Source organism: Nicotiana sylvestris, chromosome 6 (genome assembly GCF_000393655.2).
Source record: "Nicotiana sylvestris chromosome 6, ASM39365v2, whole genome shotgun sequence".
Classification (NCBI taxonomy): domain Eukaryota; kingdom Viridiplantae; phylum Streptophyta; class Magnoliopsida; order Solanales; family Solanaceae; genus Nicotiana; species Nicotiana sylvestris.
Genome location: NC_091062.1, coordinates 111716447 through 111734549, shown reverse-complemented (window position 1 = coordinate 111734549; position 18103 = coordinate 111716447).

Genomic DNA, 18103 nt, shown 5'->3' with positions numbered 1-18103 from the left:
GTACAATATACAAATTGTCCCGGATCGCATGTCCTTCACCAAGATGGAAAAGAAGCCTAATGAAAGCTTTAGGGAATACGGTCTCGGATGGAGAGAGCAAGCTGCCAGAGTCAATCCCCTGATGGAAGAAAACGAGATCGTGGTCAAGTACTTTCTTCAAGCTCAAGAGCCAACTTACTTTGGGCATTTGATCTCGGCTGTGGGTAAGCCTTTTAATGATGTGGTAAAAATGGGAGAAATGGTAGAAGATGGGCTAAAGTCGAGCAAGATCATGAGCTATTCTACTTTAAAAGCCACAACACAAGCAATTCAGAATGACACAGGAAGCTTGCTGGTCAGAAGGAACATGATAATGTTGCCATGGTTGTCTGAGGATCACAACATGGTCCAACGGGCCCTCCTCACCAATATACTCAGCCTAAACTCCAAACCCAAACCTATCCCCGAGCTCCAAATAATCCACCTCAGTATTATCCTCTGAACAGCATTCGGTCATCTGTTCAACCACTGGTCACTCCTTATGGCGATGCCAGCAACACATAATGCACTTTTGCCTTCACAACATTTTTGAGCATCTAACAACCCTAGAAAATTGGGGCATGGAGGGGAACAAAGGCAAAGAAATAGATTTACACCAATCGGAGAATCCTACACAAGCTTGTTTAAAAAGCTAAAACATTCTGGCCTGATTGAGCCACTCCTCGGCTATACTCCGGACCCATATGCAAAAGGTTTTGATCCTACTGTACGGTGCATGTACCACTCTAATGTCCAAGGTCATAGCATTGAATATTGTCATGCTTTGAAAAGGGAAATAGAAAGAATGATTCAAGAAGGGATAATTGTGATCCAGGACAGTAACACCCAGAATATCACGCAGAATCCTTTACCTGCACGTGATGATGCACACTTTGTGGGGATGATGTGTGGCGACGGGGAGTATGAGAATCCTCTTGGGAACTTGCTGACTGAAGTTAATGATATTAAAATTGGTAATTGTCTTGGTGATATTGATGTGGAACTCAATGGCTAAGATGCCGAGCTTGGTAATTGGAAAGACGCTCATTCCTTGGTTAGTTAGGGAGGAGTCTTGGTGGTTTATTTTGTTATCATTTCTGTTGTCCGGGTTATTTCAGGGTTGTAATTTGGATATTGTGTTGTGACTCAAACCCTTCTATCCTTTTATTTTGCCTAGTCCCTTTAGTCGTAGTAACTCATTTAGTGTTATTTAGGTTTGTTCTAGGGTAGTAACCCCAGTTTATTTTGCTTGTTTTGTTGTTCAAACCCTTTCATCATCTGTCTAATGCAATTTTCTGTTTTCTATTATTTATAGTCATTTTTGTTTAGTTCTCTTTTCCTTTTATAGTTCTTTTCATGCTGGCTCTAGTGATATGACACGCAGGCATAATTCTAGGCCTGGTCTTAAAAGTTAGTTTAATCATGAAGCAATGAAACAATTTTGAAGATGATAGGGACATTTAAGGGAAATAAGTAAAGGCATTTTTGAGATCACCTAAAGTCCAAATTGTGTGAAACTGGGGCAGATAGTTTGGGAAGTTAATAAGACAACAAGAATTTGTTACAAGAGAGTGTGTCCCAACAATTTGAAGCGAGCAACATTGAGTTCGAGTGCATCTCAAGTAACAAGATAAAGCCAAGGGATTTTTCTCCAAACTGACGGAGGGTATCCATTGTGAAGAAGAAATCACCCAACGACAGTTCTGTATTTGACAAGGCACTAAAAAAAGTGGATGGCACATCCGTGATATCAATACCGGAGCTGCAAAAGAAATGTTGTACTTGGCATTTTCAGGGATTGGGAGGCCCTCTTTCAGCTACCCAAACACGTTATACCATTCGATACCCATTTGAGTCTGTGCTGATTTCTTTGACCTCCCCTCTTTTGGAATCAAGTTAGAGTCATAAAAAAGGGGGGAAAAAGAAAGAAAAAAATTTATGTCCCCATAGGTTTGTTTTAGAAAGTTCATTCTGAAAGAAAAAAAAGAAAAGAGAAAAAGAAAAAAAGAAGAAAGAAGAATAGTAACAAAAAGTGTTCTTTTGAACTACGTTCGACCTGATTCTTGTCACCGCAAGATATGTAGGAGCCTTACGGTTCGATCGCACCAAATAAAATATTTCATAATCCCGTGAAGTCAAGAGTGGGGTATTTTTCATAGAAATTCCATCTAAAAAAAAAAGAGAAAAGAAAATCAAATTCTCTTGTTTTAGAAATTGGGGCAAAGTTTAAAATGGATTCCAAAAGTTGTAAATAAATTAACCCTGTTAACTTAGTTATTTTGAGCCATTATGATATCCTTTCTTTCTAACCCTGTCCAAAAGCCATATTACAGTCCAAAAAAGACCTCCCAAATAATCTTTGAGAATCCTGAGTTAGCCATGCCAATAGCATATGGTATTTTTACCATGGTTAATGCCTTGTCATCAGCAGAATCAGAGGAAATAAGAATATAATGTTACGCCCCGCAATATTACGTCGATATTATGTCATGCAGTGTTATATTACGATGATGCTACGTCTTGTAGTACCACATTACGATGATGGTACGCTTCGCAGTATCGATGTTGCACCCCCTAGTATTGTACGTTGAATTTGTCATAAGGTAATTGACATCAGTCGAAGAGAAAGATTATTTGGAGATTATAAAGATTATACTATTTCAAACAAGTGATGAGAAAATTCGTGAAAGTGAGAGTGGAAGAAAGTCAAAGAAAATGAATTTTCGTCCAAGTTTGGCATGTTGGAGGTACAATTCGGGCCGAGCGTTAATACCCGATATTTATGAACTAAGTACCATGCAAGCTACCATATGACCATGGTAGTATAATATATAAAGTATATATGAAGTATTTTAAAAATAAATAGAATTTTAAGTAATTTGTAGTAATTTTTAAATTATGCGGGTAATAGATTAATTACCAAGTAACAAAACATTACCCGATTAACTAATAAGTGGATAAGATTAAATTCCTTCCCCCAAGAAAATATGGCAGAAGGCCACTACTTAAGAAAATGACTCATATTAATTATGAGTAGGTGGCTGCCATACATCAATTAATTATTAACAAGGCAAGACTTGGTAAATGTCTTGGTTACATGTTCTTTTGAAGGAGTCAGAATGTTCTTTAAGTTCCAAATATACATCATATGTCAAAGTCTCCATTTTCCATTTTGAAAAAGGATTAACGTACTCATTCCTCAAAGAAAGGCAAGAAAATCAAGAAGCTTGAAGCTTGAAATTGGAGTTGCATTCTTTTGTTCAGTACTTTAAGAATCCAGAAGGTTAGAAATTTCGTTCAAAAATATTCAAAGAAGCAGGAGTAGTTTTCGTTCAAGAATTTTAAAAGTAGAAGCTTAATCCTATTTTTGGGTTCTAAATTCAATCCACGAAGGTTTCCAACGGGATAATTATACGAAGTTGTTCCTACTCCAAGTATGTTAAGACTAGTCCTTCTTTCTTTTGACATGATCCATACGATACGAACGAAACGTGCAAATGCACAAATTCCATGAATGACTTTATTCATAGAAGTATTAGAGATATCTATGTCTTGAATTTTCATGTGTCATAATATTTTATCATCTTTTCATGGGTCTCAGAAAAATATAAAAGTTGAAAAGAGTTTACTTTATGATATTGCTCAAAGGCAAAATGGTCTTATGAAGCTTCGAAAGATTTTATTAACGTACTTTTCATGCATTGCATTCATGTGCATTGACCCATGACCAGATGGCATTATATATGCGTATATATGTATATGGGATATGGGAAAGGTTACGACGTTATATACGCATCACCACCTGATCAGCATATATATGATGATGATGTTGCCCATAGTGGCTGAAATATGATTCAAACAGCGTTATATATGCATATATATGTAAATATGATTCAAACGCATTATATACACGTATATATGTATGTATATATGTATATGTGATATGGGAAAGGTTATGGCATTATATACGCACCACCACCTAATCAGCTGGTATACGATGATGATTTTGCCCACAGTGGCCGATATGATATGATAGGATGCCCTCAGAGGCTGATAATGTTATGAAACATATACCTATGCACGACATGATATTCATACGCATATGCATGATGCTAAGAGTAATTTATGATTTTCAGACTTACAGGTTGAGTCAGGTATTCTATATGTCTTCCATATCTCTTATGTATTTATTTATGTTCCTTACATACTCGGTACATTATTCATACTGACATCCCTTTTGCCTATGGACGTTGTGTTTCATGCCCACAAGTCCAGATAGACATGTTGAGAGCCCTCCAAGTAGGCTATCAACTCAGCAAAAGATGTTGGTGTGCTCCATTTGCTTCAGAGTTGCGTGTTTGGTTAGTATGATTTGGACGGGTATTGTTTGGTATGGCGGGATTCTATCCCGACCATTATGACATTTATATACTCGTAGAGGTTTGTATACATATGTCGTGTACATGAAAGATTGTGCGGCCTTGTCGGCCTATGTTTCATGTTTATAAAAGATCATGTTGGCCTATTACGCCCGTATGTCATGTGTATATGATAATGTAATAAGAAAGATATGTTATGTTGGTACTCGATTGAGTAAGGTACCGAGTGCCCGTCACAGCCCATCGGTTTGGGTCGTGACATATAAGAATAAAATGAGAGATTCTTATCGGTGAAAACCTTTACAGGTACCATAAGGTGACGGGGAGTTGAGAGAAAGAAAAATGAGAGAGTCTTGATGGTGAAAACCCTTCGGGCACTACAAGTCAAATAAGGATCATGAATCAGATAGGATAATCAGAGCATTGAAGCCAGTTTCACGGCTTAGAGGTACAACAATAGTTGAACATTAGACTTGCTTGACAGATTAGGCCACTTAATCCAAAGGTGCATGTCATGGTCGTTAGAGTTAGTATCCACATCTGATAAGTTCCTACTTGATGATTTTCTTGTTAGATGTCATCTCTTTCCGTTATCCCCTTAACTCTGTTCTTCTTCTTTGTTTAAGTCCTCTTGAGCCTGTTTTGTCATATCAAGTAAGAAATGACTTCAAAATTTGCTACCAGCTTTCCAATTGCACAAAGCGGAGTCTGGCTAGTACATCAAAGTCGTCTAAGTCATGAAAGAGCAGTATGCGCACTGAGTTGGCGATGTTTGGCATGCTTTGGGATTCATGTGAAATACAAAGGTTCGGTATATGTCATGAGCACAATACAACAGATAAAGGGCATTGGGTTTGAATGGATAAGAGGTATTTTCTGTGATAAGGGTGACAGAGAAAGTGGTTAGTCAATAAACAAGCATGGTCTTTCAAGTTGAAATCAAGTTATCATGGCAACTGAAGGAGCAATTGGCCTCAAAGTCAAGGCCACAAACCAACCACCATGTTTAAACTCACAAGTTTTCTTTGTTTGAAATAGGGACGAAGACTATGTCCAAATCAAAGCTTGGAAGCTTGAATTTTTCAAGTGTAGTGCCCAAATCTCGTCATACAAAAGTTGTTTGAGAAGGTTTTTACTTGCTAGGCGTTCCCCTAGTTGAGATGACCATTACTTACTAGGCATTCTCCCAAGTCAGATGAGTTGTGTCACGACCCCGGTTCGCTCTCTGTGAACCATCATGACGGCACCTAGTCTCTACAACTAGGTAAGCCTAAAATGCAGATGATAAACCAATTTGCGGAAGAAAACAATTTAAAACAGAAAATAGAGTAATAAAACAGCATTTAAAAGTGTCGCTCGGCATACACAATATTAACTCTCAAAAACTAATACATTTTCCTAAAACCCGGAAACTCATGAATCACAAGCTACGAATATAATCTCTAACTCCGGAATGTCTACATCAACAGAGAAGGGCTATCACTACAAGATAGAATGGAAAGGGACTCCTCGGTCTGCGAACGCGGTAGATATACCTCGAAGTCTCTGGAGTAGCCACCTCGCCTCAAGGGTGATAGGACAGAGTCAAAGTACCTGGATCTGCACATGAAAACATGCCCAGAAAGGGCATGAGTACACCACATCAGTACTCAGTAAGTGCCAAGCCTAACCTCGGTCGGGTAGTGACAAGGAAGGTCAGGGCCCTACTGAGATAAATAAAAATATAAGGTATGACAGAATAAGGTAATAAGTACAGTTGAAATCTAACAATAAGAATTAAATATAGGAATATAAGGAACTCAATAACTGAAATAGAGGCAAAAACAATCACAAGGAGATACCATTCTTCACAAGGATAATAACCGGATATCTCTCAGTATCCTGAGGATATCTTAGTACCCTCACTATTTGCCATGGATCTCTTGGTATCCCGAGGATCTCTCGGTATCCTCAATATATGCTAGGGATCTCTTGGTATCCCAAGGATCACTCGGTATCCTCAATATATGCTAGGGATCTCTTGGTATCCCGATGATCTCTTGGTATCCTCAATATATGATAGGGATCTCTTGTATCTCGAGGATCTCTTGGTATCCTCAATATACGTGCTAGGGATCTCTCGTTATCCCGCACCTCAGCTCAAATCATAAATATGTGTAGGGGATCTCCCGGGATGCCATCCCATAGTCCCAAAGTAAAACACGCAACAACAACACAAGGAATACTTAATTAAGCTAAATTTCATACCAAGTAAAACGGGTAATTCTAACCTAACATACTTCACATAATGCAATTAAGGCAGTTTAAGCAAATAGGCAATTAAGTCAATTAAGCATGCTTTTTTTCTAAGCTAACAACAGGCTTAAATTGCAAGTAGTATAAAACAGGAAAAAAGAACACAATTGAAATTACTTAAAGAAAACCGGATTTTCAACAATTAGCTCAAGTATGCACTCATCACCTCACGTACAAGGCATTTCAATTATCAAATATACCAAATTCTAAGGAGAAGGTCCCCTGGACAAGGTTAGGCAAGCCACTTACCTAGAACAAGCTCAAATAAACCCGAAACCATGCTCTTGCCACGAGTACTCGACTCCCAATGGCCTAAATCTATTCAATTTAATTTCATAATGTAAATAACACTTCAAGTAACTGATTCTATAAGGAAATTCTAAGCTAATACGCAAAATTAGGTGAAATGACCAAAATGCCCCTTGGGCCCACGTCTCGGAATCGGGTAAAATTTACATTTCCAGAATCCTCACACTCTCACGAGTTCAGTCATACCAAAAGTACCAAAATCGGACCTCAAATGGTCCCTCAAATCATCACTCTGCCCTAACCCCCAAATTACCACTGATTTTCCTTAAATTTTCATGTTTACAATGATAAAACAATCACCCCAATAATGAGTTTAGGGACCAAAGACCTTACCCCAATGAATTCCTCTAAAAATCTCCCTTGAAAATGCTCCCCAAGGCTTCTTCCCATTTGGAAAAAGGTGAAAATAACTCAAATTCGCGAAGACAAGTATTTATATGTTCTGCCCAGTTAAACCGCATCTGCGGCCCTGGGACCACTCCTGCTTCTGCGGAGCCAAGGTCGCATCTGCGACTTCTTAATAATTAAACTTTCCGCTTCTGTGACAGACTTTCCGCAACTGCGGTCTCGCAGGTGCGTTACCCTTCTCGCACATGCGGCTCCTTGAGCTGGACCAAATTTCTGCTTCTGTGGTCCAGTAGCCACTTCTGCGGTGCCGCACCTGCAGTCCCACACACTCAAGTGCGGTTATGACAGGTTCAGCAATGCAAAAATCTTCCTAAGTCCAAATTCAACTTCCGCCAAGCACCAGAAATTCACCCGAGTCCCCCGGGACCTAAACCAAACATGTCAACCAATCCTAAAACATCATTCAAACTTGTTCCAACCTTCGGAATGCCCAAAAGAATATCAAAACACCAATTTAACATCGGGTTCAAGCCTAAAAATTTTAAAAACTCAAAAATTATGCTTTCGATCAAAAAGTCTATCAAACCTCGTCCGAATGACCTGAAATTTTGTGCTCACGTCACATTCAACACGACGGAGCTACTTCAACTTCCAGAATTCCATTCCGACCCTCAGATCAAAATCTCACTATTGAATCGAAAACTTCAAAATTTTGACTTTTGGCATTCAAGGCTAAATTAGCTACGGACCTCCAAAACACAATCTGATCACGCTCCTAAACTCGTAATCACCCAACGGAGCTAATAGATGAATTTCATTCCAATGTCGTCTTCACATTGTTCCAACTACGGTCAAATTTCTCAAGCTTAAGCTCTCATTTAGGGACTAAGTGTCCCAAAACTCTCCGAAACTCAAAACCGAACATCCCGGCAAATCAAAATAGCAGAATTAAACACGGAGAAAGAAACTAATAGGGGATCGGGGTATTAATTCTTAAGACGAACGGCCAGGTCGTCACATCCTCCTACACTTAAACATTCGTTCGCCCTTGAACGAGCATAAAGACATACCTGAATTAGTGAAAAATGAGGGTAACAGCTGCGCATATCCTTCTCGGTCTCCCAGGTCGCCTCCTCGACCGGCTGACCCCGCCACTGAACCTTTACTGATGCAATGTTCTTTGACCTCAGCTTTCTAACCTGCTTGTCCAATATTTCCATTGGCTCCTCAACGTAAGATAGATCTTTGTCCAAGTGTACTGAACTGAAATCCAACACGTGCGACGGATCACAGTGATACCTCCGGAGTATCGAAACATGAAATACCGGATGAACTCCTGCCAAGCTGGGAGGTAAGACAAGCTCATAAGCAACCTCACCAACACGCCTCAATATCTCAAAAGGTCCAATAAACCTCGGACTCAACTTCCCTTTCTTCCCAAATCTCATAACGCCCTTCATAGGCGATACCCAAAGCAGAACTCGCTCTCCAACCATATAGGAAACATCATGAACCTTTCGTTCTGCATAGCTCTTCTGTCTTGACTGGGCTATACGGAGTCTATCATGAATCACCTTGACCTTCTCCAAATCATCCTAAACCAAGTCTGTTCCCAATAGTCTAGCCTCAACTGGTTCAAACCAACCCACCGGGGATCTACACCGCGTACCATATAAAGCCTCATACGGTGCCATCTAAATGTTGGACTGATAGCTGTTGTTGTAGGCAAACTCCGCCAATGGCAAGAACTGATCCCCAAGACCCTCCAAACTCAATCACACACGCACGGAGCATATCCTCAAGAATCTGAATAGTGCACTCGAACTGTTCGTCCGTCTGAGGGTGAAATGTTGTACTCAACTCTACCCGAGTGCCCAACTCATGCTAAATGGCCCTCCAGAATCATGATGTGAACTGAATACCTCTATCTGAAATGATGGAAACTATAATACCATGCAGACGAACAATCTCCTGGATATAAATCTCCGCTAGGCACTCCGAAGAATAGGTAGTACACACAGGAATGAAGTGCGCAGACTTGGTCAGCCGATTAACAATCACCCAAATAGCATCAAACTTTCTCAAAGTCCGTGGGAGCCCAACTACAAAGTCCATGGTGATCTGCTCCCACTTCCACTCTGGAATCTCCATCTACTGAAGCAACCCACCTAGTTTCTGGTGCTCATACTTCACCTGCTGACAATTGAGGCACCAAGCTACAAATCCAGCTATATCTTACTTCATCCGCCTCCACCAGTAGTGCTGCCTCAAATCCTAATACATCTTCGCTGCACCCAAATGAATGGAATACCGCAAACTATGGGCCTCCTCCAGAATCAACTCCCAAAGCCCATCAACATTAGATACACAAATCCGACCCTGCATCTTCAATACCCGTCATCACCGATGGTCACATCTCTGGAATCACCATGCTGGACCTTGTCCTTGAGGACAAGCAAATGAGGGTCATCATACAGACGATCCTGATACGATCAAATAAGGAAGACCGAGAAACCACACAAGTTAGAACCCAACTGGGCTTCGAAAGATCCAATCTCACAAACTGGCTGGCTAAGGCCTGAACATCCATCGCCATAGCCCTTTCCGATGCTGGTAAATAAGCCAAACTCCCCAAACTCTCTACCCGGTGACTCAAGGAATCAGCCGCCACATTGGCCTTACCCGGGTGATACAAAATAGTGATATCATAGTCTTTCAGCAACTATAACCTTCTCCTCTGGCGCAAATTTAGATCTTCTTGCTTGAACAAGTGTTGCAAGCTCCGATGATCAGTATAAATCTCACAAGGAACCTCATACAAATAATGACGCTAGATCTTCAAGGCATGAACAATGGCAGCTAACTTAAGGTCATGGACCAGATAATTCTTCTCGTGAACCTTCAGCTATCTGGACGTGTAGGCAATCACCCTACCGTCCTGCATCAAAATCGCTCCAAGGCCAATCCTCGAGGCATTGCAATAGACAATGTAAGACCCTAAACCTGTGGACAATATCAAAATTGGGGCTGTAGTCAAAGGTGTCTTGAGCTTTTGAAAGCTCGCCTCACACTCTTCCGTCCACTGGAACGGAGCACCCTTCTGGGTCAGTCTGGTCGTAGGGGCCGCAATCGATGAAAACCCCTTCACAAAACGACAGTAATAACCTGCTAAGCCAAGAAAACTGTGGATCTCTATAGCTGAGGATGGTCTAGGACAACTCTGCACTCCCTCTATTTTCTTCGGATCAACCTTTATCCCCTCACTAGAAACCACGTGACCCAAGAATGCCACGAAATCTAACCTAAACTTACATTTTGAGAACTTAGCATATAATTTCTTCTCTCTCAGAGTCTGAAGCACAGTCCACAGGTGCTGCTCATGATCTTCCCGACTCCGAGAATACACCAGAATATCATTAACAAAGACAATGACAAACGAGTCAAGATATGGCTGAAACATACTGTGCATCAAATGCATAAAGGCTGCTGGGGCATTGGTCAGCTCAAATGACATAACAAGGAACTCATAATGACCATACCGAGTCCTGAAAGCAGTTTTCGGGATATCTGGCTCCCGAATCTTCAACTGATGGTAACCTGAGTGCAAGTCAATCTTAGAAAACACTCGTGCGCCCTGAAACTGGTCAAACAGATCATCAATACGAGGCAAAGGATAATGGTTCTTCACTGTAACATTGTTCAACTGGTGATAATCAATACACATACGCATAAAACCATCCTTTTTCTTCACAAACAAGACAGGAGCACCCCAAAGTGATACACTGGGTCGGATAAAATCCTTATCAGTAATTCCTGTAATGGATCCTTCAACTCAGGAGGAGCCATACAATACAGAGGAATAGAAATGGGTTGAGTTTCCGGCAATAGATCAATGCCAAAATCAATATCTCTATCAGGCGGCACGCCCGGAAGATCAGTTGGAAACGCATTGAGAAAATCCCGTACTACTTGGACTGAATCAACTGAAGGGGTATCAATACTGACATCTCTCACATAAGCTAAATACATGTCACACCCCTTCTCAACCATACACTAAGCTTTAAGAAATGAAATAACTCTACTGAGAGTGTGATATAAAGTACCCCTACACTCAACACGTGGTACACGTAGCATAGCCAGCGCCATGATTTTGGCGTGACAATCAAAAATAACATAATGGGGCGATAACCAGTCCATGCCCAAGATAATATCAAAATCTACCATGATGAGCAACAATAAATTAGCTCTGGTCTCAAAACCACTAAGAGCAACCAAACACGACCGATAAATGCAGTCCACAACAAGAGAATCTCCCACCGAAGTAGAAACATAAGTAGAGGAACTCAAACAATCCCAAGGTACACCCAAATGCAGAGCAAAATAAGAAGACACATAAGAGTAAGTGCAGCGTGGATCGAATAGAACCGATGCATATTTGTGACAAACCAGTATAATACATGTAATGACAGAATCGGAGGCAACAACCTCGGTACAAGAAGGAAGGGCATAGTATCAGGCTTGGCCTCCTCCTCTAGGGTGACCTCTACCTCCCCGACCTCCACCTCTGGCTGAGCAGGTGGGGTAATAACTGGAGCTGTAACCATAGCCTGAGAACTGGCTGAGAAGTCTGTGGAGGCACACTCATCCCAAGTCTAAGGCAATCCCTCACCGTCACTACACTCAAAACAAGCTCTGGGAGGATGTGGCGGCTGTGACTGGCTCAAACCAGGTCTGCTGGACTAACCTCTGAAAGCACCCCGCACAGGAGGCGCGCTAGATACCGGAGGTGCATAATAAGGCTCTTAAGGCCTAGGAGGAGCTGGAATACCACTGGATGCTGGAAGAGCTGAATGAACGGGGCGACTCATAAAACCCTTACCATGACAACCTGCAGCTGGGGCACGGATACCAGAAAATGGCTCGACTCTCAAGACCTCTTGGCCTCCCTTTCCTCTCTCTCCCTAGCATACATACCCTCAATCCTCCTAGAAATGCTCACCACCTGCTAATAATAAATATCCATCTCCATCTCACGAGCCATGCTAGACCTGATGCTAGGAATAAGGCCCTCAATAAACCGGCGAACCCTCTCGCGGATAGTAGAAATCAAGGTTGGTGCATATTTAGCCAAACTAGTGTAACGGACAACATACTCTTAGACAGTCATAGCACCCTGGTGCAAATGCTCAAACTCTGTGCGCCATGCGTTCCTGAGGCTCTAAGGAACATACTTTCTTAGGAACAGATCTGAAAACTGAGTCCAAGTCAGTGAAGCAGCCTTATTCGGACTGTCTAACTCGTGGGTGCGCCAGCACTCATAGGCGGCTCCTCAAAGCTGGAAAGTAGTAAAAGAAACCTCACTCGACCCTGATATACCCATGGTACGGAGAATGCAGTAACACTCATCTAGAAATCCCAAAGAATCATCTGATGCTAGACCACTGAATACAGGAGGCTTGTACTTCTTAAACCTCTCAAGCCTTAGCTGCTCTTCCTCGGAAACCGTTGCCCTGTCCTCGGGCTGATCTTGGACTGCAGACTGTACAGGAATAATCTCAAGGACCTGCTCAATATGCACTCGCTGCTCAGGAGTGCGGGCGGTGGGAGTCTGTGCTCCTCCCCCAGCCTGAGATGTTGCTGCAGCGAGGGGAAGCAACCCTGCCTGAGCCAAAGTGGTGTACATGCTCATGAACTGTGCCAGAGTCTCCTGAAGTGCTGGAGTAGTAGTAGCAGTAGGCATATCAGGTGCCTGAACTCCGGCTGGAACTGCTGGGGGTACCTCGGTGGTAGCTCGCATAGTTGATCAGGCTGCACCACGTGCGCGTCCTCGGCCTCTACCCCAGCCTCGGCCTCTGACGGTTGCAGTAGAGGGCACGGGTGCCTGATCATCTCGGGTAGCGCATGTCTTAACCATCTATAAGAGAATAGAAGATAGAAATTTAGAATTGTGACATCAAATCTCGCACGACAAGGAAATCAAATGAAGTGGAATTTTCCTAACAGTTACATAGCCTTTTGCAGATAAGTACAGACGTCTCCGTACCGATCCACGAGACTCTAATAAACCGGTCTGTGATTCATGACTCCTGTGAACCTAGAACTCTCATACCAACTTGTCATGACCCCGGTTCGCCTTCCGTGAACCATCGTGATGGCACCTAGTCTCTACGACTAGGTAAGCCTAAAATGTGGATAATAAACCAATTTGCTGAAAAAAACAATTTAAAACAGAAAATAGAGCAATAAAATAGCGTTTAAAAGTGCCGCTCGGCATACACAATATTTACTCTCAAAAACTAATACATTTTCCCAAAACCCGGAAACCCATGAATCACAAGCTACGAATATAATAAAAATTCTCTAACTCCGAAATGTCTACATCAACAGAAAAAAAATATAAGGGCTATCAATATAAGATAGAATGGACAGGGACTCCTCGGTCTGTGGACGGGGCAGATATACCTCGAAATCTCTGGAGCAGTCACCTCGCCTCAAGGGTGATAGGACTAAGTCAAAGTACCTGGATCGGCACATGAAAAACATGCGCAGAAAGGGCATGAGTACACCACAGCGGTACACAGTAAGTGCCAAGCCTAACCTCAGTCGGGCAGTGACGAGGAAGGTCAGGTCCCTACTGAGATAAATAAAAATATAAGGTATGACAGAATAAGGTAAGCAGTACAGTTGAAAGCTAACAATAAGAATTAAATATAGGAATATAAGGAACTCAATAACTGAAATAGAGGCCAAAAACAATCACAAGGAGATACCATTCTTCACAAGGATAATAATCGGGGATCTCTCAATATCCCGAGGATCACTTAGTACCCTCACTATATGGTAGGGATCTCTTGGTATCCCGAGGATCTCTCGGTATCCTCAATATATGTTATGGATCTCTTGGTATCCTGAGAATCTCTTGGTATCCTCAATATATGCTAGGGATCTCTTGGTATCCCGAGGATCTCTTTGTATCCTCAATATACGTGTTAGGGATCTCTTTGTATCTCGAGGATCTCTTGGTATCCTCAATACACGTGCTAGGGATCTCTCGTTATCCCGCACCTTAGCTCAAATCATAAATATGTGTAGGGGATCTCCCGGGATGCCATCCCGTAGTCCCAAAGTAAAACACGCAGCAACAACACAAGGAATACTCAATTAAGCTCAATTTTGTACCAAGTAAAACGGGTAATTCTAACCTAACATGCTTCACATAATACAATTAAGGCAGTTTAAGCAAATAAGAAATTAAGTCAATTTAGCATGCTTTTTCTAAGCTAACAACAGGCTTAAATTGCAAGTAGTATAAAACAGGTAAAAGGAACACAATTGAAATTACTTAAAGAAAATCGGATTTTCAACAATTAGCTCAAGTACGCACTTGTCATCTCACGTACAAGGCATTTCAATCATCAAATATACCAAATCCTAAGGGGAAGGTCCCCCACACAAGGTTAGGCAAGCCACTTACCTCGAACCAGCTCAAATCAACCCGAAACCACGCTCTTACCATGAGTACTCGACTCTAAATGGCCCAAATCTATTCAATTTAATTACATAATGTAAATAACACTTCAAGTAACTGATTCTACAAGGAAATTCTAAGCTAATATGCGAAATTAGGTAAAATGACCAAAATGCCCCTCGGGTCCACATCTCAGAATCGGGTAAAATTTACATTTCCAGAATCCTCACACTCTTACGAGTTCATTCATACCAAAAGTACCAAAATAGGACCTCAAATGGTCCCTCAAATCATCACTCAATGGTCTCTAATTAGTCAAGCCCTAATTCCCAAATTACCACAGATTTTCCTTAAATTTTCATGTTTATAATGATAAAACAATCACCCCAATAATGAGTTTAGGGACCAAAGACCTTAACCCAATGAATTCCTCTGAAAATCTCCCTTGAAAATGCTCCCCAAGGCTTTTTCCCGTTTGAAAAGAGGTAAAAATAACTGAAATTCGTGAAGGCAAGTATTTATATGTTCTACCCAGTTAAACCACATCTGCGGCCCTGGGACCACGCCTATGGTCCCACTTCTATGGAGCCAAGGTCGCATCTGCGACTTCTTAATAATTCAACTTTCCGCTTCTGCGACAGTCTTTCACCCTTCTCGGACCTGCGGCTCCTGGAGCTGGACCAAATTTCTACTTCTGCGATCTAATAACTGCTTCTGTGGTGCCGCACCTGCGGTCCCACATGATAGGTTTGGCAATGCAAAAATCTTCCTAAGTCCAAATTCCATTTTCGCCAAGCACCCGAAGCCCCCAAGACCTAAACCAAATATGTCAATCAATCCTAAAATATCGTTGAAACTTGTTCCAACATTCGGAATGCCCAAAACGACATCAAAATACTAATTTAACATCGGATTCAAGCCTAAGAACTTCAAAAACTCACAAATTATGCTTTCGACCAAAAAGTATATCAAATCTTGTCTAAATGACCTGAAATTTGCACACACGTCACATTCAACACTACGGGGCTACTCCAACTTCCGAAATTCCATTCCGATCCTTGGATCAAAATCTCACTATCGAACCGGAAACTTCAAAAATTCGACTTTCGGCATTTCAAGCCTAAATTAGCTACGGATCTCCAAAACACAATCCGATCACACTCCTAAACCTGAAATCACCCAACTGAGCTAACGAAAGTCTTCACACTATTCCGACTATGGTCAAATTTCCCAAACTTAAGCTCTCATTTAGGGACTAAGTGTCCTAAAACTCTCCGAAACTCAAAATCGAATATCCCGGCAAATCAAAATAGCAGAATTAAACATGGAGAAAGAAGTTAATAGGGGATCGGGGTGTTAATTCTTAAGACGACTAGCCGGGTCTTCACAAGTTGTTAGTTTTTCTTAAGTTCAGTGGTCCCGCCTGCAGAATAGGGTTAGTTGTAGTTTCCTTAAATTATTAATCTTTATCATTCTTTGAGTTCAGGGGTCCCGCCTAGAGAATTGGTTCATTTTAATTTTCTTAAGTGGTTAGTCTTTAGTTTTCCTTGAGTTCAGGGATCCCTCCTAGAGAATAAGGTCAGTTTTTAGTTCTCTCAAGTTGTTAGTCTTAGTTTTTCTTAAGTTTAGGGGTCCTGCCTAGAGAATAGGGTCAGTTGTTAGTTTCCTTAAGATTTCAATATTTAGTTTCTCTTAAAGTTCAGAGGTCCCACCTGGAGAATAGGATCAGTTTTTTAATTTTCCTTAACATGTTAGTATTAGTTTTCTTAAGTTCAGGGGTCCCGCCTGGAGAATAGGGTCAATTTTTAGTCAAGTCAAGCTCCGTTTATAGTTTTCCTCAAGCTCAATCTCAAATCTAAGAGACGCACTTCGTAGTTTGGGTTTTTCGAATTTTATTTCTTTAGGAGATGCACTTCCTAGTTTTATGTTAAAGGGTTTACCCCTAGGAGACGCGCTTCCTAGTCTGGGCCTTTCAAGTTATATTTTGTTTTATGAGACACATTTCCTAAATTGAGATTTTACCCCTAGAAGACGCACTTCCTAGTTTGGATCATTTAGGTTCATTCCTAGGAGACGCACTTCCTAGTTTGGAGTCATTGAAGTTTTACCCCTAGGAAACGCACTTCCTAGTCTGGGTCTTTCAAGTTATATTTTGTTTTAGGAGACGCACTTCCTAAATTGAGATTTTACCTCTAGGAGACGCACTTCCTAGTTTGGCTCATTTAAGTTCATTCCTAGGAGATGCACTTCCTAGTTTGGAGTCATTGAAGTTTCACTCGTAGGAGACGCACTTCCTAAACTGAGATTTTACCCCTAGGAGACGCACTTCCTAGTTTGGGTCATTTGAGATCATTCATAGGAGATGCACTTCCTAGTTTGAGTCATTGAAGTATCACCTGTAGGAGACGCACTTCCTAGTCTGGGCCTTTCAGATTATATTTTGTTTTAGGAGACGCACTCCCTAAATTGAGTTTCAACCCTAGGAGACGCACTTCCTAGTTTGGGTTTTTCAGGATATACTTTTAGGAGACGCACTTCCTAAATTGATATTTCACCCCTAGGAGACGCACTTCCTAGTTTGGGTCATTTAAATTCACCCCTAAGAGACGCACTTCCTAGTGTGAGTCATTGAAGTTTCACCCATAGGAGACGCACGTCCTAATCAAGGTCTTCCAAGTTATACTGTTTAGGAGACTCACTTCCAAAATGGAGATTTAACCCCTAGGAGATGCACTCCCTAGTTTGGTTCATTCAAGTTTCACCCGTAGAAGACGCACTTCGTAATCTGAGTCATTCAGGTTTTATTTTTAGCAGACGCATTCGCTAGTCAAAGTTTATTGGTTTTACTCACAAGAGACGCAAATCCTAGTCGAGTCTTTAGTCTACTCTCATCATTGAATCAATAACATAAGTGGTTTATAGTTTTGCTAACAACTCACAAATCTTACGAGTGCAAACTGGGGTAGAAAATTTTGTTTGTTTTGTTGTTTTGATTGCAGGCGCCCACCTGGAGAACAAAGGAATTCATTTCGGAATTATTTTAAGTTTCAAGTCAGTAGTAGGCACCCACCTGGAGAACAAGGGAAGTTTCAGAATCATTTAAAGTTAGAAGTAGTAGACGCTCGCGGCAAAAATGTGGGTCAACAGTCCGAGATGACCAACAGAAGTAGTCTCGATCCGGAATAAAAATAAAAGAAAAAAAAACAAAAAAAAAGAAAAGAAAAAGAAAAAGGGGAAGTGAATTCAAAATGCAGAAGCAGAGAAAGATATGAACTGCTCAACACTT